Genomic DNA, 22,517 nt, shown 5'->3' on the forward strand with positions numbered 1-22,517 from the left:
GAGTTCAGATAATGACTTGTTTAAAAAGATGGAGGTTATTCCGCTCTTTATGCAGGAAGATAAGGCTATCGTGGTCCATATGTATAATCCGTTCGCGGACGTGAACTTGGTTAGAGCGTTTTTAAGTAACTATTGCGAGGATTTACGTGGCGGTGACAAGGTCTTGAATAGATTTGAAATATGGACCGGGAAGTACAGGTTTTATGGAAAATTCCGGCCTGACCCAGAGTGTGTTGGTGGAGTGAGGAGACCCCCTGCGGTATTTAATGTTGGTGGAGAGAGGGGGTTTCTTTTTTACCCCGGACAGCCGGTATATTGCAGGAAGTGCTGCGTGTATGGGCATACAAGTAGTGACTGTGACAAGGGTGTAAAATGCAGATTTTGCGGATCCGGTGACCATTTCTCTAAGGATTGCAGACAAAAGAAAGTGTGTGACATTTGCAAAAAGCCTGGTCATCTTGCGAGACAGTGCCCTGAGTATTCTTCGGCGAAGACTACTTCGGAAGTGTATAGGATGGTGGCTAGGAATCTGGCAAAAGAAGAAAGGGAGCAGCAGAGGTCTGAATATCTTGCTCGGAGGCAGGGTGGCAGAGCTCGGCCTGCGAATGCAGGGCAGCCTGACACGTGCTCAGGGCGGAAGACTGATGATGCTGCGCCTACAGTGCAAGCGGAGGCGATGAACAACGAGGCTGGTGCCGCTTCTGTGAATACAGAGGTTAGTGCTAAGGCTGACGTTGGGAGCATGAAAGCTACTGTAGGGGAAGAAGCCAGAGTGGAAGTGATGGAGGATGGATCTTCGGCGGGACAAGTAGTTGTCGGTGTGGAGGAGGAACAGCGGAGTCAGGCCTATACGAGTCCAGGGCGGATGTCGGACTTAATAGGCCAGTTATCCTCTAGTGCTGAGGAAGAAGAGGATGAAGAGATGGACAGTAATGAGTCGTTAGAATGTGGACAAAGACTTGTCATTTCAATGGACGAGGCGGCTCAGTCCTCCACAAAAAGGGCTCGGGAGGAAGGAGCTGGAGGGGACGAGGAAGGGGAGGCTCTTCCTGATGATGGAGGCTCTGGATCAGAGTCTGCCAGCTCTCCCTTTGCTAGGAAGAGATTGACATATGCGAATGTTGCAAGTAAAGGGGTGATTGAGAGGAAGCAACTTTAATAAGTAGACGTTATGGCTGTGCACTTGTTTTCAATTTATTTCTTCATGGCATTTAGCGTGAGTTCGGTGAATGTCAGAAGTATATGTTCAGGGTGGAGGAGGGCGGCAGTTTTTGATTACCTGGGAAGTGTGTGCGCTGATATTATTTGTGTGCAGGAGTGCGGTATTGAGAGAGCCGTAGGTGAAGATTGGAAACATGGGGCATCTGTGTGGTCTCCTATGTGTGAGTCAAGGAACGAAGGAGTGGGGATCCTTATTAAAAACCCATATATACATATTGTTTCACAGGAGGTGGTGGTACCAGGGAGGTTACAAATTGTGGTGGTGGAGGTGGCAGGAAATGAATTTAAGCTAATTAATTGCTATGCACCAGCGGAAAAGAAGGAGCGTGTAAGCTTTTTTGATGTGCTTAAGTTGTGGCTGCCGGGGAGAATCCCAACCTTGCTGCTTGGAGACTTCAATTGCGTGAGGAGGAGTGAGGAAAGGCAGGGCGTGAGTTTGGAAAGTGGGATGGATGTGACCTCGAAAGCATTAAATGAGCTTGTGAGTGACTTTCGCCTGCAGGATGCTGCTATGATTGCTCAGAAAAGTGATGCTTTTACTTTTTTTTCCGATAAGGGGTCAGTTAGGTCCAGGATTGATTTTATCTTTGCATCCTTAGCCTTCAAAATTGTTGGGTACCAGGTAGATCCCGTATCCTTTTCAGACCATGCTCTAATTTCAAGTTCCCTTAGTTTGGATGACACTATGATGTACGGGAGGGGTGTGTGGAAGCTCAACATCTCTCTTTTGAAGGAGGAGGGGGTGTTTTTGAGATTTAAAACCTTTTTTGAGCACCTTTCCTATAAAAAACGTGGGTTTGATGATATTTTGGAGTGGTGGGATTGGGCGAAAACTAAGATCTGCGGTTTCTTTAAGAAATTGGGCGTAGAGATGGCTAAGCGGAAGCATGAGGAGGAAAGGAGGTTGGTGGATAGGATGCACTTCTTGTTTCAGTGCAAGAGGATGGGGGTGGAGGTGCAAGAAGAACTAAAAGAAGTACGCGAGGCCCGAAATGCTATGATTAAGGATCGTGGGAGAAGTATTGTTTTTAGGGCTAAGATCCAAGAGATGGAGGAGGACGAACAATGCTCTGCGTATTTCTTTAAAAAATCGTTTGGCCCAAAGAAAATGTTCCGGTCGGTGTTGGAAGGAGAAGAAGAGGTGAGCGGAGACAGGATGGTTGAGGCGATTAAATCCTTTTATACAGATCTCTATAGTGACGGTGGTGGTGGTGATGTATCAGATGAAGAGACGCTGGAATATTGTGAGGTGGTAAGAGGAAACCTGAGTACGGAAGATGCGGAGACGCTACTGGAACCTGTGAGGGAAGAAGAAGTAGAGAACGTGATCAGGAATATGAGAAGGAATAAGACCCCTGGAGGGGATGGCTTACCGATCGAATTTTATGAGGACTACTGGCCGGTGTTGAAGGAGGATCTATGCAGAGTTGTGAAGACCTGTATCGAAGAGAAAAGAGTATCTAAATCAATGCGGAAGGGGATAATTACTCTATTGTTTAAAAAGAAGGGTGATCAGCGAGATATACGTAATTGGCGCCCAATAACACTTCTTAATAGCGATTATAAGATCTTTGCGAAAATTTTGGCTGATAGGATGAAGAGGGTGGTGGATAGTATCATCGGAGAGTGGCAGGTTTGCGCTGTTCCCGGGCGGAGGATTTCGGATAATCTGATCCTCCTAAGGGACCTAATATACTACGCCCAATGTAACAACATGCCTTTGGCGGTGGCAAGCATAGATCTAGAGAAGGCCTATGATCGGTTAAATCATAAATATCTTTTTATAGTTTTAAGACAGATGGGGGTGCCTGAGGACTTCGTCAAGATGGTCGAATGTTTGTACCACGGGATAAGTAGTCAGATCCTGGTCAACGGAAAGCTGTCTGGGGAAGTGGAGGTGAGGTCGGGGGTTAGGCAGGGGTGCCCCCTATCTCCTGTTGCCTTCATCTGCGCAATTGAGCCTCTCCTAAGGCATGTTGCGCGGGATAAATGTTGCAGAGGAGTATTTGTGCCAGGCTGTGGGAATGAACCTGTTAAAGCCCTCTGTTACATGGATGATGTCAACTTTCTATGTAATACGGCTAGAGACGTGACGAGAGCGGAGCTCCAGCTCAGTATTTTTGGGGCGATCTCTGGGCTACGTGTCAATTGGGGCAAAAGCAGCGTATGTGTTTTAAGCGGTACCTGTGATACGTCTAAGAGTAAACTAAGGAATGTGCAGGAGGTGGAAATACTAGGGGTACACTTCGAAAAAAGTTTAACAAGTCAGGTCAACATCGCTAAATGTGCCGAGAAAGTCGAAAAGAAGCTATGTCTGTGGAAACTTAGAAGATTATCCTTGTCTGGGAAAACCCTGGTCGTTAAGGCGGTGATTCTCCCTCTGTTATTATATTGTTCAGTGGTTTTCCCCCCAAACAAAAGATGGGTGCAGAAAATTACGAGGCTGTTATTTGTTTTCTTCTGGGGCTCTAAGATGGAGAAAGTGTCGAGGGAAGTAGTAATGAAGAGCTTCCAACTGGGTGGATACAACTTTCCTAATGTTGGGCGGTTTTTAGAGGTTCAGTGGTGGTTGGTTCATCTCAGGACTTTTCTTGCAGGTGGGAAAGCGGCTGCTTTGATGCGGTACCTGATTGGGTGGCCTTTGCTGAAGTGGGGATGGTGCGAAAGAGACCTTACAAGACCAATGTCTTTGATATCTCCGAGTTATTACCTAAAGATGTCCACTTTTTTTCAGAGTAACAAACTACAGGAGTTGGGGGAGGGAGCACGCAAGAAAGAGGCCTTATGGGCATGGTTAAGGAGGGGTGAACTACCATCCAATATCTTAGGTCTAAGTTTCAAGAAAGCGGAACTTTGTTGGAGAAACTTGCTACTTAAAGGCGTGACTAATAAACAGCGGGAGGTGGTGTGGTTAGCGCTACATAACTGTTTGCCCACGATGTCTTTTTTAAAGTCTAGAGACCTGGTGAGGAGGGAGGTATGCCCTAGAGATGGGTGTATGGAAGATGAAAGTGTGAGGCACGTGTTTTGGGAGTGTGGTTTCGCTATCAAAGTATGGACGCTATTACATGATTTTGTGAGGAGGGTGGTGGAGGTTGATGTTGTATCACTTGAAAAATGTGTTTTTGGTTTGGTGGAAGGAAGCAAGGAAAAACAGCGTAAGATGTTTGTTGTATCTGCAGTGGTAAGAGAAACGATGTGGGAGACGCGGTGTGCCTTGGTGAGAAGGAAAATGGCGTTGACGGAGAAAGACTGTGTTGACTGGGTGATGGCGAAGATGTTTTATGTTCTTGCGGTTGAAAGAAGGAGTATGGGGGAGGAGGAGGCGAATGTGTTTTGGAATTTTGAGAAGTGGCGGGTGGGGGATGGATAGGATGTATTTTATGTACTGTGTATGATATTTTATTCTTGATTTTATCTTTTTCTATGTCCTGATACGCTAGTATGATGCAAAGAACACGGCTCTGGTGATGGTACGGGGTTAAGTTATGCCTAAGTCTGTGATTCAGTCTGAGTAGCGTTAAAAAAGAAAAAAAAAAAAAAAAAAATCTGTTCTTATCAGTTTAATATCTGATACGTCCCCTATCTGGGGACCATATATTAAATGGATTTTTAGAACAGGGAGATGGAAGAAGAGCTTGCTCTGTCCACTCCACGCATCGACCTGGTATTGCAGTACCTCCAGGACCGGTGCACCCCTCTCTTACGCAGTGTCAAAAAATAGATTTAACTGGAACATCATCCAACTTGTTTGTTTTGTGTGTTCTTGTTGCTTGCTGCTGACAATGTTTCTTGCTTAAACTCGGTTCCGTGCTATAATAAACTGGCATTTAACCCTTGTGTCTTTGTCTTCATTGCTTCTTGTCTGTCACTTTCTTGCCAAATGCCACTACTTGATCAAGTTACCTATACAGCAACACCTAGATTTAGTCAGGGCATCCAATTTTCGACAAGTCAGCTAGTGTTCTACTCCTCGCTCTCTCTTTCCTAAGGCCCAAAATGAAGCCTTCGATAAGCAGTGACTACTCTGCTGACAAAAAAGGGGGCTGAATTTGCTCCATTGCTGTCTGCCTTGCTGCATGCAGCAGCTAGCTAGAAAAGTCTGCTGTGGCAAGGGTTTTTTATTTTTATCCGGAGGATCCCTTAGTCTTTGACTCCCTCTAGTGGCCCTCGATTTTCTTCCACGTTATGTTAACTAAGTCCACGTTATGCTAACTAGGAGGCCGGCCCATGCAAATGATTTTCCTTGTTGAACGTGAACGAGGAGCAACGACAAGCACCTGAACGTGTGCAATTCTTATTTTGGGATGACTGAGGGTCATGACTGGGCTCCAGCAGTGTTGGGCAGGTGTCAGAAAGGGGTGGATTGTCCAGTAGACAGGGGGTCAGGCCTGTAGACCAGCGACACCCGTCTGGCTGAAGATTCACACCTCCGGACAGCCTAGACTGGGGGGAAGGGCGCTTGCCGGGTACAGGCAAACGGGCAACTCTCAGCGAGCCCTCCGGTGGGGCCAGAAAGCCGCTCGCTCGGAACAGAGAATAATTGGGTTATCGCTTCTCGGCCTTTTGGCTAAGATCAAGTGTAGTTCTGCTGCATTTGTGAGTAGTCAGAAGGTGCCCGGGGTACCCGACGGTCGGCCTTGGGGGGGATCGTTCCTCTTCGGAGGGGCCCCCCCTTGCTGCTATTGGCCTTAGGCTTAGTCCCCGGGCAACGGGAAGCGATCGCCTTATCCAAGGCGTAGTCGGACGGTTGGCGGAGCCAGGGGGTTCCCCTTGTGGGGCCCCCTAAGTGGGCGAGCGAATCTTCAGGCTCTTTTCAGAATGGCGATCCGAGGAATGCGGGATTCGCTTCGTTTCCTGGTAAAGCCAGGATTCGAGAAAGACGTGACCTTGAGGACCGTGGTGGTTGATCTCCTGACGGGTGCATTGGGCCTAGCGGTAAGAGAGATATTTTGTTTGCAAGATTTCCCGAACCAGGGTCTTTATGATGTGACCTTCTCTTCCACTGAGGTTGCCTGGAACACCTATGAGAGCTTCAAGTCGGTGGAGGAAAGTGACGTCGGGAGGAAGTTTGGAGTACAGCCTTTGTTTATGGAGGAAGAAAAGGTAATAACTGTCCATCTGTATAACCCGTTCGCGGATGTCAATCTGGTAAGAGCTTTCCTAGGCAACTATTGTGATAATCTGACAGGAGGAGACATGGTCTTTAATAATTTTAAGATCTGGTCCGGAAAGTACAGGTTCTTTGGAACTTTCAAGTCTGACCCTAGTTGTTTGGGGGGGGTTAAGAGACCCCCTGCAGTCTTTTCAATTGGAGGAGAAAGAGGTTTCCTGTTTTACCCCGGCCAGCCCAGGTATTGCAGGAAATGTATGATGTATGGGCATGTCAGCAGTGAATGTGACCAGGAATTGAAGTGCCGGTTTTGTGGAAAAGGAGGCCATGAGGCGCGGAATTGTAAAGCAGGAAGAGTATGTGACATTTGTAAGCAGTCTGGACATATGGCGAAGCAATGTGGGGTATATGAGACAGCCAGGAGAGAGTCGCAGTCTACTATGCTGCCGAAGGAGCAGAGAGTACCTAGGCAGAGGCCGCAAGGCGGTGCAAAGGGGGGTGCAGGGGGGGGCGCTGCTGGTACGGGCCCTTCGAGTCACCCGCCGGAACACCCGGCCAATGAAGCTACACCCGATGGGCAGGCAGGTGATGCAGCGGGAGCAGGTGGTACGGCCTCGGCGTCTGCTGAGGGCGGTGCCAGCTCTAGTGCCGCTGATGCCATGCCAGGTGGAGAGGGTACCGGTGGAGATTTGGATCCTTCTGGTGGAACAGGTGGAGAGGAGGTGGATGGCTCTGGAGGTGATGTTGCCCCTCCTGGAAAAGAAGAGGTGAATCAGGAAGGTTCTGCGTCCGGCGTAGTGAAGCGTCGCATGTCAGCATCAACATTGTTCGGTAGCGTATCGGACAGCGACTCGGAGGATGGAGGTGTTATTGACAGTGACGGTAGCATCGAGTGTGGTCAGAGGATGGAGGAGTCGCTTGATGCTCCTGAGTTGCCGGACACTTCTGCCAGTAAGAGGGCCAGGGCGGATTTGCCTCGGACTGGTGGGGTGGAGGGTGCAGGAGTGGTGTCTGGAAATGGGGATTCTGAGGAGTCCGCCAGCTCTCCGGTTCCCCGGAGGAGATTGAAGTCTGAAGCAAATGAGGCAGGGATGGATTTTTAAGATCATGACTATGGCTATGTCTTTCATTTTCTTTATGATGGCTCTGGTAGTAGGGTCTGTTAATGTGAGGAGCATTTCTGCAAAAGTTAGGAGGGTGGCGGTGTTTGAGGAAATCAAAAATTATAATGTGGATGTCTTGTGTTTACAAGAATGTGGGATAATGAGTGATCCTTCAGCCGATTGGTCATGGGGCCCTTCCGTGTGGGCGCATGCATGTGAATCTCGAAGTGAGGGGGTTGGATTGGTGGTTAAAAACCCAAATATAAAAATTGTGGCGCATGAGGTGTTGGTCCCCGGAAGGCTACAGGTGGTGACTCTCGATTTTTTGGGCCAGCAAGTGAGAGTGATAAATTGCTATGCTCCAGCTGTGAAAAAGGAGAGAGTGAGTTTTTTTAAAACTTTGAAGGTATACTTACCAGGGAGGGTTCCCACAGTCCTGGTGGGCGACTTTAACTGTGTGAGAAGGAATGAAGACCGTCAGGGGACTGGTGGTGATGGTGGGATGGACGTTACATCCAGGCTCCTAAATGACATGGTTAATGACTTTCACATGCATGACGTGGCGGTGGAGGTGGAGGGGAGGAATACGTCCTTTACTTACCTTTCTGACAGAGGGACGGTGAGGTCTCGTATTGATTTTATTTTCTTGTCCCAGTTTTTGAAGGGTGAATCCTATAACGTATCCCCTGTCCTTTTTTCCGACCATTCCTTGATTTTTTGTTCGTTTAAGTTGGAGGTGGAAGTGGAGGTGGGGAGAGGTACATGGAAATTGAATGGCCTGCTTTTGGAGGATGAGGAGACTTCTGGGCGTTTTGCCTCTTACTTCCAGACCCTGGAAAAAAGAAAAGAGGGTTTTGAGGACCTGTTGGTGTGGTGGGACTGGCTTAAAAATCAAGTAGCTTCCTTTTATAAGAAGGTGGGGGCGGAAAAAGCAAGAGAAAGAAGGGAGGCAGGGAGGAGGTTGTTGGAGAGAATACATTTCCTGTATCAGTGTAAGAGGTTGGGAATGGAGGTGGAAGAAGAATTGAAGGAAGCGCAGGAGGAGAGGAGGAAGATGATCAAGGAAAAAGGAAAAGGAATCGTTTTTCGAGCAAAAGTCCAGACAATGGAGGAAGACGAGAAGTGCTCGCGCTTTTTCTTCAAGAAAGCCTTTAGCCCAAAGAAGGTAATGAAGACAATGATGGATGGACCAGAGGAAGTAAGAGGGAAAAGAATGAGAGACGTGATAAGGAGCTTTTACGCTGATTTATATGGAGAAGAAGACATTGCTGCAATAGAGGAAGTAGAGGAGTATTGTGATGTGCTGCCAGGGGTGTTGAGGGAGGAGGAAGGCGCCTTCCTGGCAGAAGAGGTAGGAGAGGAAGAGGTCTTGAAGACTTTGAAGAAGATGGCCAAGAACAAAACTCCAGGAGGGGATGGAATTCCAGTGGAGTTTTATATAAAATTTTGGGCAATCCTCAAAGTGCATTTCTTAGAAGTGATGAGGTGTTGTATGGCGGAGAAGAGACTGTCGGCCTCGATGAAAGAGGGGGTCATCGTGTTGCTTTATAAAAAGGGGGATGAGAGGGAGGTCAAGAACTGGCGCCCAATCACACTCCTTAATGTGGACTACAAGTCTTTTGCTAAAATTTTAGCCGATAGGATGAAGGAGGTGGTTGGCGGGATTATAGGAAGTTGGCAGACGTGTGCTGTCCCGGGGAGGAGGATTGCTAGCAATCTGGTGCTCCTTAGAGATCTGGCCTTCTATGCACAGAACAACAATTTGCCGCTGGCTGTCGCAGGAATTGACCTTGAGAAAGCTTATGACAGAGTATCCCATCAATTCATGTTCCAGGTATTGAAAAAGTTTGGTTTTCCTGCAGATTTTGTGGGGATGATAAAATGCCTGTATACTTCAGTGAGAAGCAAGATTCTGGTCAATGGGTTTTTGGCGGAACCTTTTGAAGTGAAATCTGGGGTAAGACAGGGATGCCCTCTGTCCCCCCTACTCTTTATCTGTGTGATGGAACCCCTATTGCAGCACGTACAGCAAGATAAAGCCTTTGAAGGATTTTTTGTCCCGGGTGGAGGGGGGGAAAAATTGAAATCGTTGTGCTATATGGATGACGCTGTTTTTCTGTGCAAGTCCCAAAGGGATCTGGCAAGGGTGGAATTGCAATTACAGTTGTTTGGGAGTATGGCTGGGATGCGGGTTAATTGGGAGAAGAGTGCTTTTTGCATGCTCAGTGGATTGCAGGACTTTGCAGCAAGCAAGATAAGGAAAGTAGGCACCATCAATGTGCTTGGGATTCATTTCGAGAGGAACCTGCAAAACCAGATCAATGCAGAGAACTGTCAAAAGAAATTATCCAAAAAGGTGGAGTTATGGAAGTTGCGGCGGCTTACACTGACAGGAAAAACCCTGATTGCAAAAGCAGTTTGTCTCCCTTTGCTGCTTTATTTTGGACTGATTTTTTCTTTCAACAAAAGATGGATGCAGAAATTTACCAGGTTATTGTTTATTTTTTTCTGGGGATCCAAAATGGAGAGACTATCCAGAGTGACAATAATGAAGGAGGAGAGGTTTGGAGGACAGAATTTCCCAAATGTGGAAATGTTTTTGGGGATGCACTCCTGGTTGCTGCATTTTAAAGTTTTTTCAGGTGGAGGAAGGGCGATGTACTTTATGAGATATTTGATGGGATGGTCGGTGGTGGGATGGGGTTGGGGGGTCCGGGACTTGACGCGACCTGTGGCCCTGGTGTCCCCTCCCTACTACGTTAAACTCAAGAAGTGGTATGACGAGCATGGCCTAAGAGATCTGGGGGAGGGTGCAATGAATAAAGCCCTTTTGAGTAGGTGGTTAAGGAAGGAGGAGGTGGTGACAAATATTGCCGACCTTAGGACAAGACAAGCAGAAATGTGTTGGGAAAACCTAAAGACGGAAGGGGTGACTAACAAACAAAAAGAAGTGGTTTGGATGTCCTTTCATGAATGTCTGCTAACAATGGTGTTCCTGAAAGCCAGAGATCTGGTTAGAAATGAAAGATGTGTAAGGGAAGGATGTGGAAGCATGGAAACTGTAAGGCACGTCTTTTTCGAATGTGTTTTTGTGAAAAATGTATGGGGTAGGTTGGTGGGGTTTGTGAAAAATGTTTTGGAAGTGAAGGACATTACACCAGAGTTATGTTTATATGGTTTGGTTGGTGGTGCATCTGATGTGAGGAGGAGAGGGTGGATTCTGTCTGCAATTGTGAAAGAAGTGATCTGGGAGGCGAGATGTGGATACAGGAAAGGAAGTTTTGTGGTGTCTGAAGAAGAATGTGAGAATTGGGTGCTAAGCAAGTTGTACTGTGTTTTGCTGTATGACCGGAAAAAGTTGGGAGTGGAGGAGGCGAATGTTTTTTGGAATTTTGGGAGGTGGAGGTTGTGATGAGGTGATGGGAGGGGGTGGGAAATGTTTTTATTGTTTGTGTTTAATGTTGTTCTTTTAAGCTGCTACGGTTTTATAAAGATACTTACCCGAATGATGATATGAACGCTGCCTGATCTTTTGAAAGTTTTCTTGAAGAAGTCTTGAGTATGCGATTCATGCTGAAGGGAAAGGAAAAAAAAAAAAAAAAAAATCTGTTCTTATCAGTTTAATATCTGATACGTCCCCTATCTGGGGACCATATATTAAATGGATTTTTAGAACAGGGAGATGGAAGAAGAGCTTGCTCTGTCCACTCCACGCATCGACCTGGTATTGCAGTACCTCCAGGACCGGTGCACCCCTCTCTTACGCAGTGTCAAAAAATAGATTTAACTGGAACATCATCCAACTTGTTTGTTTTGTGTGTTCTTGTTGCTTGCTGCTGACAATGTTTCTTGCTTAAACTCGGTTCCGTGCTATAATAAACTGGCATTTAACCCTTGTGTCTTTGTCTTCATTGCTTCTTGTCTGTCACTTTCTTGCCAAATGCCACTACTTGATCAAGTTACCTATACAGCAACACCTAGATTTAGTCAGGGCATCCAATTTTCGACAAGTCAGCTAGTGTTCTACTCCTCGCTCTCTCTTTCCTAAGGCCCAAAATGAAGCCTTCGATAAGCAGTGACTACTCTGCTGACAAAAAAGGGGGCTGAATTTGCTCCATTGCTGTCTGCCTTGCTGCATGCAGCAGCTAGCTAGAAAAGTCTGCTGTGGCAAGGGTTTTTTATTTTTATCCGGAGGATCCCTTAGTCTTTGACTCCCTCTAGTGGCCCTCGATTTTCTTCCACGTTATGTTAACTAAGTCCACGTTATGCTAACTAGGAGGCCGGCCCATGCAAATGATTTTCCTTGTTGAACGTGAACGAGGAGCAACGACAAGCACCTGAACGTGTGCAATTCTTATTTTGGGATGACTGAGGGTCATGACTGGGCTCCAGCAGTGTTGGGCAGGTGTCAGAAAAGGGTGGATTGTCCAGTAGACAGGGGGTCAGGCCTGTAGACCAGCGACACCCGTCTGGCTGAAGATTCACACCTCCGGACAGCCTAGACTGGGGGGAAGGGCGCTTGCCGGGTACAGGCAAACGGGCAACTCTCAGCGAGCCCTCCGGTGGGGCCAGAAAGCCGCTCGCTCGGAACAGAGAATAATTGGGTTATCGCTTCTCGGCCTTTTGGCTAAGATCCAGTGTAGTTCTGCTGCATTCGGTGACTAGCCAAGAGGTGCCCGGGGTACCCGACGGTCGGCCTTGGGGGGAACGTTCTTCTTAGGAAGGCCCCCCCTTGCTGCTATTGGCCTTAGGATTAGTCCCCGGGCAACGGGAAGCGATCGCCCTTCTGAAGGCGGTTTGTGCGGAGTTCAGGGTCCCCCTTGGGGGTTCCCTTTGGACGGAGGAAGATGGCGGTCCGTGGATTGCGGGACTCGTTGCGGTTTTTGGTGAAACCGGAATTCAAGGCGGAGGTTAATCTGAGGACGATCGTGGTCGATGTTTTGACGGAGTTACTTGGTTTACGGGTAAGAGATATTGTTTGCTTACAAGACTTCCCACAACAAGGTTTATATGACACTACTTTTGTTTCTACCGAGATGTGCTGGAATATTTACGAGAAGATGAGGAGTTCAGATAATGACGTGTTTAAAAAGATGGAGGTTATTCCGCTCTTTATGCAGGAAGATAAGGCTATCGTCGTCCACATGTATAATCCGTTCGCGGACGTGAACTTGGTTAGAGCGTTTTTAAGTAACTATTGCGAGGATCTACGTGGCGGTGACAAGGTCTTGAATAGATTTGAAATATGGACCGGGAAGTACAGGTTTTATGGAAAATTCCGGCCTGACCCAGAGTGTGTTGGTGGAGTGAGGAGACCTCCTGCGGTATTTAATGTTGGTGGAGAGAGGGGGTTTCTCTTTTACCCTGGACAGCCGGTATATTGCAGGAAGTGCTGCGTGTATGGGCATACAAGTAGTGACTGTGACAAGGGTGTAAAATGCAGATTTTGCGGATCCGGTGACCATTTCTCTAAGGATTGCAGACAAAAGAAAGTGTGTGACATTTGCAAAAAGCCTGGTCATCTTGCGAGACAGTGCCCTGAGTATTCTTCTGCGAAGACTACTTCGGAAGTGTATAGGATGGTGGCTAGGAATCTGGCAAAAGAAGAAAGGGAGCAGCAGAGGTCTGAATATCTTGCTCGGAGGCAGGGTGGCAGAGCTCGGCCTGCGAATGCGGGGCAGCCTGACACGTGCTCAGGGCGGAAGACCGATGATGCTGCGCCTACAGTGCAAGCGGAGGCGATGAACAACGAGGCTGGTGCCGCTTCTGTGAATACAGAGGTTAGTGCTAAGGCTGACGTTGGGAGCATGAAAGCTACTGTAGGGGAAGAAGCCAGAGTGGAAGTGATGGAGGATGGATCTTCGGCGGGACAAGTAGTTGTCGGTGTGGAGGAGGAACAGCGGAGTCAGGCCTATACAAGTCCAGGGCGGATGTCGGACTTAATAAGCGGGTTATCCTCTAGTGCTGAGGAAGAAGAGGATGAAGAGATGGACAGTGATGAGTCGTTAGAATGTGGACAAAGACTTGTCATTTCAATGGACGAGGCGGCTCAGTCCTCCACAAAAAGGGCTCGGGAGGAAGGAGCTGGAGGGGACGAGGAAGGGGAGGCTCTTCCTGATGATGGAGGCTCTGGATCAGAGTCTGCCAGCTCTCCCTTTGCTAGGAAGAGATTGACCTATGCGAATGTTGCAAGTAAAGGGGTGATTGAGAGGAAGCAACTTTAATAAGTAGACGTTATGGCTGTGCACTTGTTTTCGATTTATCTCTTCATGGCATTTAGCGTGAGTTCGGTGAATGTCAGAAGTATATGTTCAGGGTGGAGGAGGGCGGCAGTTTTTGATTACCTGGGAAGTGTGTGCGCTGATATTATTTGTGTGCAGGAGTGCGGTATCGAGAGAGCCGTAGGTGAAGATTGGAAACATGGGGCATCTGTGTGGTCTCCTATGTGTGAGTCAAGGAACGAAGGAGTGGGGATCCTTATTAAAAACCCATATATACATATTGTCTCACAGGAGGTGGTGGTACCAGGGAGGTTACAAATTGTGGTGGTGGAGGTGGCAGGAAATGAAGTTAAGCTAATTAATTGCTATGCACCAGCGGAAAAGAAGGAGCGTGTAAGCTTTTTTGACGTGCTCAAGTTGTGGCTGCCGGGGAGAATCCCAACCTTGCTGCTTGGAGACTTCAATTGCGTGAGGAGGAGTGAGGAAAGGCAGGGCGTGAGTTTGGAAAGTGGGATGGATGTGACCTCGAAAGCATTAAATGAGCTTGTGAGTGACTTTCGCCTGCAGGATGCTGCTATGATTGCTCAGAAAAATGATGCTTTTACCTTTTTTTCCGATAAGGGGTCAGTTAGGTCCAGGATTGATTTTATCTTCGCATCCTTAGCCTTTAAAATCGTTGGGTACCAGGTAGATCCCGTATCCTTTTCAGACCATGCTTTAATTTCAAGTTCCCTTAGTTTGGATGACACTATGATGTACGGGAGGGGTGTGTGGAAGCTCAACATCTCTCTTTTGAAGGAGGAGGGGGTGTTTTTGAGATTTAAAACCTTTTTTGAGCACCTTTCCTATAAAAAACGTGGGTTTGATGATATTTTGGAGTGGTGGGATTGGGCGAAAACTAAGATCTGTGGTTTCTTTAAGAAATTGGGCGTAGAGATGGCTAAGCGGAAGCATGAGGAGGAAAGGAGGTTGGTGGATAGGATGCACTTCTTGTTTCAGTGCAAGAGGATGGGGGTGGAGGTGCAAGAAGAATTAAAAGAAGTACGCGAGGCCCGAAATGCTATGATGAAGGATCGTGGGAGAAGTATTGTTTTTAGGGCTAAGATCCAAGAGATGGAGGAGGGCGAACAATGCTCCGCGTATTTTTTTAAAAAATCGTTTGGTCCAAAGAAAATGTTCCAGTCGGTGTTGGAAGGAGAAGAAGAGGTGAGCGGTGACAGGATGGTTGAGGCGATTAAATCCTTTTATGCGGATCTCTATAGTGACGGTGGTGGTGGTGATGTATCAGATGAAGAGACGCTGGAATATTGTGAGGTGGTAAGAGGAAACCTGAGTGCGGAAGATGCAGAGACGCTACTGGAACCTGTAAGGGAAGAAGAAGTAGAGAACGTGATCAGGAATATGAGAAGGAATAAGACCCCTGGAGGGGATGGCTTACCGATCGAATTTTATGAGGACTACTGGCCGGTGTTGAAGGAGGATCTATGCAGAGTTGTGAAGACCTGTATTGAAGAGAAAAGAGTATCTAAATCAATGCGGAAGGGGATAATTACTCTATTGTTTAAAAAGAAGGGTGATCAGCGAGATATACGTAATTGGCGCCCAATAACACTTCTTAATAGCGATTATAAGATCTTTGCGAAAATTTTGGCTGATAGGATGAAGAGGGTGGTGGATAGTATCATCGGAGAGTGGCAGGTTTGCGCTGTTCCCGGGCGGAGGATTTCGGATAATCTGATCCTCCTAAGGGACCTAATATACTACGCCCAATGTAACAACATGCCCTTGGCGGTGGCAAGCATAGATCTAGAGAAGGCCTATGATCGGTTAAATCATAAATACCTTTTTATAGTTTTAAGACAGATGGGGGTGCCTGAGGACTTTGTCAAGATGGTCGAATGTTTGTACCACGGGATAAGTAGCCAGATCCTGGTCAACGGAAAGCTGTCTGGGGAAGTGGAGGTGAGGTCGGGGGTTAGGCAGGGGTGCCCCTTATCTCCTGTTGCCTTCATCTGCGCAATTGAGCCTCTCCTAAGGCATGTTGCGCGGGATAAATGTTTCAGAGGAGTATTTGTGCCAGGCTGTGGGAATGAACCTGTTAAAGCCCTCTGTTACATGGATGATGTCAACTTTCTATGTAATACGGCTAGAGACGTGACGAGAGCGGAGCTCCAGCTCAGTATTTTTGGGGCGATCTCTGGGCTACGTGTCAATTGGGGCAAAAGCAGCGTATGTGTTTTAAGCGGTACCTGTGATACGTCTAAGAGTAAACTAAGGAATGTGCAGGAGGTGGAAATACTAGGGGTACACTTCGAAAAAAGTTTAACAAGTCAGGTCAATATCGCTAAATGTGCCGAGAAGGTCGAAAAGAAGCTATGTCTGTGGAAACTTAGAAGATTATCCTTGTCTGGGAAAACCCTGGTCGTTAAGGCGGTGATTCTCCCTCTGTTATTATATTGTTCAGTGGTCTTCCCCCCAAACAAAAGATGGGTGCAGAAAATTACGAGGCTGTTATTTGTTTTTTTCTGGGGCTCTAAGATGGAGAAAGTGTCGAGGGAAGTAGTAATGAAGAGCTTCCAACTGGGTGGATACAACTTTCCTAATGTTGGGCGGTTTTTAGAGGTTCAGTGGTGGTTGGTTCATCTCAGGACTTTTCTTGCAGGTGGGAAAGCGGCTGCTTTGATGCGGTACCTGATTGGGTGGCCTTTGCTGAAGTGGGGATGGTGCGAAAGAGACCTTACAAGACCAATGTCTTTGATATCTCCAAGTTATTACTTAAAGATGTCCAATTTTTTTCTGAGTAACAAATTACAGGAGTTGGGGGAGGGAGCACGCAAGAAAGAGGCCTTATGGGGATGGTTAAGGAGGGGTGAACTACCATCCAATATCTTTGGTTTAAGTTTCAAGAAAGCGGAACTTTGTTGGAGAAACTTGCTACTTAAAGGCGTGACTAATAAACAGCGGGAGGTGGTGTGGTTAGCGCTACATAACTGTCTGCCCACGATGTCTTTTTTAAAGTCTAGAGACCTGGTGAGGAGGGAGGTATGCCCTAGAGATGGGTGTATGGAAGATGAAAGTGTGAGGCACGTGTTTTGGGAGTGTGGTTTCGCTATCAAAGTATGGACGCTATTACATGATTTTGTGAGGAGGGTGGTGGAGGTTGAAGTTGTATCACTTGAAAAATGTGTTTTTGGTTTGGTGGAAGGAAGTAAGGAAAAACAGCGTAAGATGTTTGTTGTATCTGCAGTGGTAAGAGAAACGATGTGGGAGACGCGGTGTGCCTTGGTGAGAAAGAAAATGGCGTTGACGGAGAAAGACTGTGTTGACTGGGTGATGGCGAAGATGTTCTATGTTCTTGCGGTTGAAAGAAGGAGTATGGGGGAGGAGGAGGCGAATGTGTTTTGGAATTTTGAGAAGTGGCGGGTGGGGGATGGATAGGATGTATTTTATGTACTGTGTATGATATTTTATTCTTGATTTTACCTTTTTCTATGTCCTGATACGCTAGTATGATGCAAAGAACACGGCTCTGGTGATGGTACGGGGTAAAGTTATGCCTAAGTCTGTGATTCAGTCTGAGTAGCGTTTAAAAAAAAAAAAAAAAAAAAAAAAAAAAATCTGTTCTTATCAGTTTAATATCTGATACGTCCCCTATCTGGGGACCATATATTAAATGGATTTTTAGAACAGGGAGATGGAAGAAGAGCTTGCTCTGTCCACTCCACGCATCGACCTGGTATTGCAGTACCTCCAGGACCGGTGCACCCCTCTCTTACGCAGTGTCAAAAAATAGATTTAACTGGAACATCATCCAACTTGTTTGTTTTGTGTGTTCTTGTTGCTTGCTGCTGACAATGTTTCTTGCTTAAACTCGGTTCCGTGCTATAATAAACTGGCATTTAACCCTTGTGTCTTTGTCTTCATTGCTTCTTGTCTGTCACTTTCTTGCCAAATGCCACTACTTGATCAAGTTACCTATACAGCAACACCTAGATTTAGTCAGGGCATCCAATTTTCGACAAGTCAGCTAGTGTTCTACTCCTCGCTCTCTCTTTCCTAAGGCCCAAAATGAAGCCTTCGATAAGCAGTGACTACTCTGCTGACAAAAAAGGGGGCTGAATTTGCTCCATTGCTGTCTGCCTTGCTGCATGCAGCAGCTAGCTAGAAAAGTCTGCTGTGGCAAGGGTTTTTTATTTTTATCCGGAGGATCCCTTAGTCTTTGACTCCCTCTAGTGGCCCTCGATTTTCTTCCACGTTATGTTAACTAAGTCCACGTTATGCTAACTAGGAGGCCGGCCCATGCAAATGATTTTCCTTGTTGAACGTGAACGAGGAGCAACGACAAGCACCTGAACGTGTGCAATTCTTATTTTGGGATGACTGAGGGTCATGACTGGGCTCCAGCAGTGTTGGGCAGGTGTCAGAAAGGGGTGGATTGTCCAGTAGACAGGGGGTCAGGCCTGTAGACCAGCGACACCCGTCTGGCTGAAGATTCACACCTCCGGACAGCCTAGACTGGGGGGAAGGGCGCTTGCCGGGTACAGGCAAACGGGCAACTCTCAGCGAGCCCTCCGGTGGGGCCAGAAAGCCGCTCGCTCGGAACAGAGAATAATTGGGTTATCGCTTCTCGGCCTTTTGGCTAAGATCAAGTGTAGTACCCGGGGGATCAGGGTTATGGGTCCCTCTTCACAGGAGGACCACTTGACGTTGCACCCGTCTGCACGTTTTTGTGAACACTCTTTATGTGTGTGCACATTTTTTCTGCACCGGGTGGAGTTTTTTTGGGTGTGTTCACACGCCATAGGCTTTTCAAAAAAAAAAAAAAAAAAAAAAAAATCTGTTTTTATCAGTTTAATATCTGATACGTCCCCTATCTGGGGACCATATATTAAATGGATTTTTAGAACAGGGAGATGGAAGAAGAGCTTGCTCTGTCCACTCCACGCATCGACCTGGTATTGCAGTACCTCCAGGACCGGTGCACCCCTCTCTTACGCAGTGTCAAAAAATAGATTTAACTGGAACATCATCCAACTTGTTTGTTTTGTGTGTTCTTGTTGCTTGCTGCTGACAATGTTTCTTGCTTAAACTCGGTTCCGTGCTATAATAAACTGGCATTTAACCCTTGTGTCTTTGTCTTCATTGCTTCTTGTCTGTCACTTTCTTGCCAAATGCCACTACTTGATCAAGTTACCTATACAGCAACACCTAGATTTAGTCAGGGCATCCAATTTTCGACAAGTCAGCTAGTGTTCTACTCCTCGCTCTCTCTTTCCTAAGGCCCAAAATGAAGCCTTCGATAAGCAGTGACTACTCTGCTGACAAAAAAGGGGGCTGAATTTGCTCCATTGCTGTCTGCCTTGCTGCATGCAGCAGCTAGCTAGAAAAGTCTGCTGTGGCAAGGGTTTTTTATTTTTATCCGGAGGATCCCTTAGTCTTTGACTCCCTCTAGTGGCCCTCGATTTTCTTCCACGTTATGTTAACTAAGTCCACGTTATGCTAACTAGGAGGCCGGCCCATGCAAATGATTTTCCTTGTTGAACGTGAACGAGGAGCAACGACAAGCACCTGAACGTGTGCAATTCTTATTTTGGGATGACTGAGGGTCATGACTGGGCTCCAGCAGTGTTGGGCAGGTGTCAGAAAGGGGTGGATTGTCCAGTAGACAGGGGGTCAGGCCTGTAGACCAGCGACACCCGTCTGGCTGAAGATTCACACCTCCGGACAGCCTAGACTGGGGGGAAGGGCGCTTGCCGGGTACAGGCAAACGGGCAACTCTCAGCGAGCCCTCCGGTGGGGCCAGAAAGCCGCTCGCTCGGAACAGAGAATAATTGGGTTATCGCTTCTCGGCCTTTTGGCGAAGATCTTGTGTCTGAGCCATTAGGTAACATCTGGCACCAGACCTACTCGGCCTTAAGATGCTTCCCTAGGGTTGCATTTTTTGCTGCTATTGGGTAGGTCGCTGTCTAGTGTGTACGAGTGGAGATCGGCTGGATTTGAATGCGGATTCGGATCTGAACTTTAAGGGCGTTCCTATTTTGCATATTCGGAGTCCGGGTCCTCCGGGCTCCGGGATCGGAGAAATCGTCTTCCTGCCGTGGGCAGAATGGCCAACTACGGGCTACGGGATACAGTTCGTTTGAGAGTAAAAGATGGAGCTGAAGTGACTCTTCATGAGGTTGTCGTGGATCTGTTGAAGGAGACTCTTAATATAGAGGTGAGCGAGATATTGTGTCTTCAGGATTTCCCTTCTCAAGGCATTTATGATGTTACTTTCACTTCCTCTGAGGTTTGCTGGAATGTGTACGAAGGATTGAGAGCAAGAAGTGAAGATAAAGTGGTGAAGAAGTTTAAGTCGTTTCCAATGTTTCAGAAGGAAGAGAAAGTAATAACGGTACATCTTTATAATCCGTTTGCGGACATCTCTTTGGTAAGAGCTTTTTTACTCACATATTGTGATGAACTAAGAGGAGGAGAAAAAGTGAAAAACAAGTATGGGATTTGGTCTGGTAAATACCGGTTTGTAGGACGTCTTAAAGATGATCCCAGCTGCATTGGAGGTGTAAAGAGACCTCCGGCTGTATTTACAGTAGGAGGAGAAAGAGGGTTCCTGTTCTACTCTGGTCAACCCATGTACTGTAGGAACTGTTTAAAGTATGGCCACACTAAGGCTGAATGTAAACTCGGAATGAGATGCAGATTTTGTGGAGGAGAGCATCAAGCAGCACAATGTCGGGCATCTAGGGTGTGTGACATTTGCCAAAAGTCAGGTCACTTAGCGCGCCAATGTGAGACATACGTAAATGTTAAAAAGGCTTATGCTTTTTCGGACATGATGAATGACAGAGATAAGGCGGGTGGCCAAAAGGAGCAAGCTACAACATCGCAGGGAAAAGGGGGGAGCTAGTTCAGGATCTAGTGACAGTGTGGGTCCTGTTGGCAAGCCTGAAAAACCAAAAAATGTGAGTTCTGAATCTTGCAAGGATGTGGATGAAGCGAGGAGTGGAGCAGGAAGCCGACAGAGCCACTTCAGCAGAAGGAGTGGTTGTTGGTGGTACTGCCCCTCCTATCGTGGACACTGAGCAAGGTGTGGGTCAAACTGGAGAAGATGGAATGGACACAGGTACAAACAACTGATCAGGATGTAGTGGTGGGGAACTGTGATACAGATGCAGCCTCAGTCCCCTTACCAGGTCCTCTAAGTGGACTATCTTCCAGCGAGGCAGAGGATGAAGATGAGGAATATGAAGAAGAGGATGAAGAGGAGATGGATGAAGAAAGTGGAAGCCTTGCATGTGGTCAAGGTGTGGTGCGATCATCTGGAGAAGATGAGGAGTTGTCCTCTAAAAGGTTTAGAGGTGAAGAAGGAGGGGAGGAAAGTGGGAACCTAGTAATACCCACTCACGGGGGATCGGAGTTTGCTCCTGATTCTGCCGGTTCTCCTATGGATGTAAGGAGATACTTCAATGCAAGAGAGCAAAGACCGTAGTTTTTCTTTAAGAAAGTATTATGGCTGACATATTTTTTTGGTTAATAATGGTGCTTACAATAAGTACTATTAATGTAAGAAGTATAAATTCAGCATGGAGGAGAAGGGCTGTGTTTGACGAGCTAAAAAATCTTGATGTGGATGTGTTTTGTCTTCAAGAATGTTGTGTGGAATATGATCCTGAACAATCAGAATGGGGGTTTGGAAGTTGTGTGTGGTCTCCACTGTGTGTGTCCCGCAATGAAGGAGTGGGTGTATTGTGCAAAAATAGAGATATAAAAATACTATCATATGAATGTATTGTACCTGGGAGACTGCTGTTGTGCCATATGGAACATCATGGGACTAAATTTAGATTATTTAACGTATATGCTCATGCTGATAAAAATGAGAGAAAAGAATTATTGAACTTACTAAGAATACATTTAGTTGGGAGAACCCCTACAATTGTGGCAGGTGACTTTAATTTAATTCGGTTTGTGAAAGATAGAGAAGGAATTGGTGAACAAAAATTGGATGTGACGTCAAAAAACCTAAATGAAATTGTAACTGATTTCAAGTTGAAAGATGTGGTGGTGGAGGTGGGAGGTGAAGAAGAAGCCTTTTCTTACTTCTCTGATAAGGGAACATGTAAATCACGAATAGATTATATACTGGTGACTGGAAATGTGAACATTCATAGATGCAAGAGTTATAAGGTGTCTTTTTCTGACCATGTGGCTTTAAGCTGTAGAGTGGAGGTGGATCAACAAATGGCTTTTGGTAAAGGAGTCTGGAAATTGAATACTTTACTGTTACAAGACCCAGAGATATATAATGAGTTTGTAGTGTTTTTTGAAAAATTGGTGGCCAAGAAGAATAATTTTAATAATGTGCTAATCTGGTGGGATGAAGTTAAAAAACAGATGGCGGAGTTCTTTAAAAAGATAGGAATGAGGAAAGCCCGGGAGAGGAGAGAAGAAAATGTTAAAACTGTAAAACAACTACACTTCCTATATAAATGTAAAAGGTTGGGACTGGAAGTGGACGAAGAAATACAAAAAGTTCGGGGAAAGAGGAATGAAGAACTAAAAAGAAAAGGCAAAGAAATACTGTTTAAAGCCAAAATTAAAGATATGGAAGAAGGAGAAAAATGCACAAGGTATTTTTTCAAAAAGGTGCTTAGTCCAAAGAGTACCATGGCGGCCGTGTTGGTGGAGGGGAAGGTGGAAACAGGAACAAGAATTGAAGAAGCAGTAAAAGATTTCTATACTGACTTATATAGTGGTAAAGAAGATACAAAAATTAGTGAAATAAAAGAATACTGTCAAGTGCTGGAAGATGCCTTAAACCCAGAGGATAAAGAAATGTTGGATTATGAGATTACGGAA

The 22,517-nt window shown here is 46.4% G+C and overlaps 3 non-coding genes and 1 pseudogene across 3 annotated transcripts; all 4 read left to right on the forward strand.

Moving 5' to 3' along the window:
- The first annotated feature begins 4,735 nt into the window (after window positions 1–4,735).
- On the forward strand, window positions 4,736–4,922 carry LOC120938612. The gene has a single exon (XR_005749169.1). It is a non-coding gene; the product is annotated as a U2 spliceosomal RNA (small nuclear RNA).
- Window positions 4,923–10,964: 6,042 nt separating this feature from the next.
- LOC120938609 lies at window positions 10,965–11,195 on the forward strand (annotated as a pseudogene).
- A 6,042-nt stretch (window positions 11,196–17,237) lies between these two features.
- LOC120938595 lies at window positions 17,238–17,428 on the forward strand. Its single transcript, XR_005749160.1, has one exon. It is a non-coding gene; the product is annotated as a U2 spliceosomal RNA (small nuclear RNA).
- A 1,030-nt stretch (window positions 17,429–18,458) lies between these two features.
- LOC120938614 lies at window positions 18,459–18,647 on the forward strand. The gene has a single exon (XR_005749171.1). It is a non-coding gene; the product is annotated as a U2 spliceosomal RNA (small nuclear RNA).
- The last annotated feature ends 3,870 nt before the right edge of the window (window positions 18,648–22,517 follow it).

Source organism: Rana temporaria, chromosome 4 (genome assembly GCF_905171775.1).
Source record: "Rana temporaria chromosome 4, aRanTem1.1, whole genome shotgun sequence".
In the NCBI taxonomy this organism is placed as follows: Eukaryota; Metazoa; Chordata; class Amphibia; order Anura; family Ranidae; genus Rana; species Rana temporaria.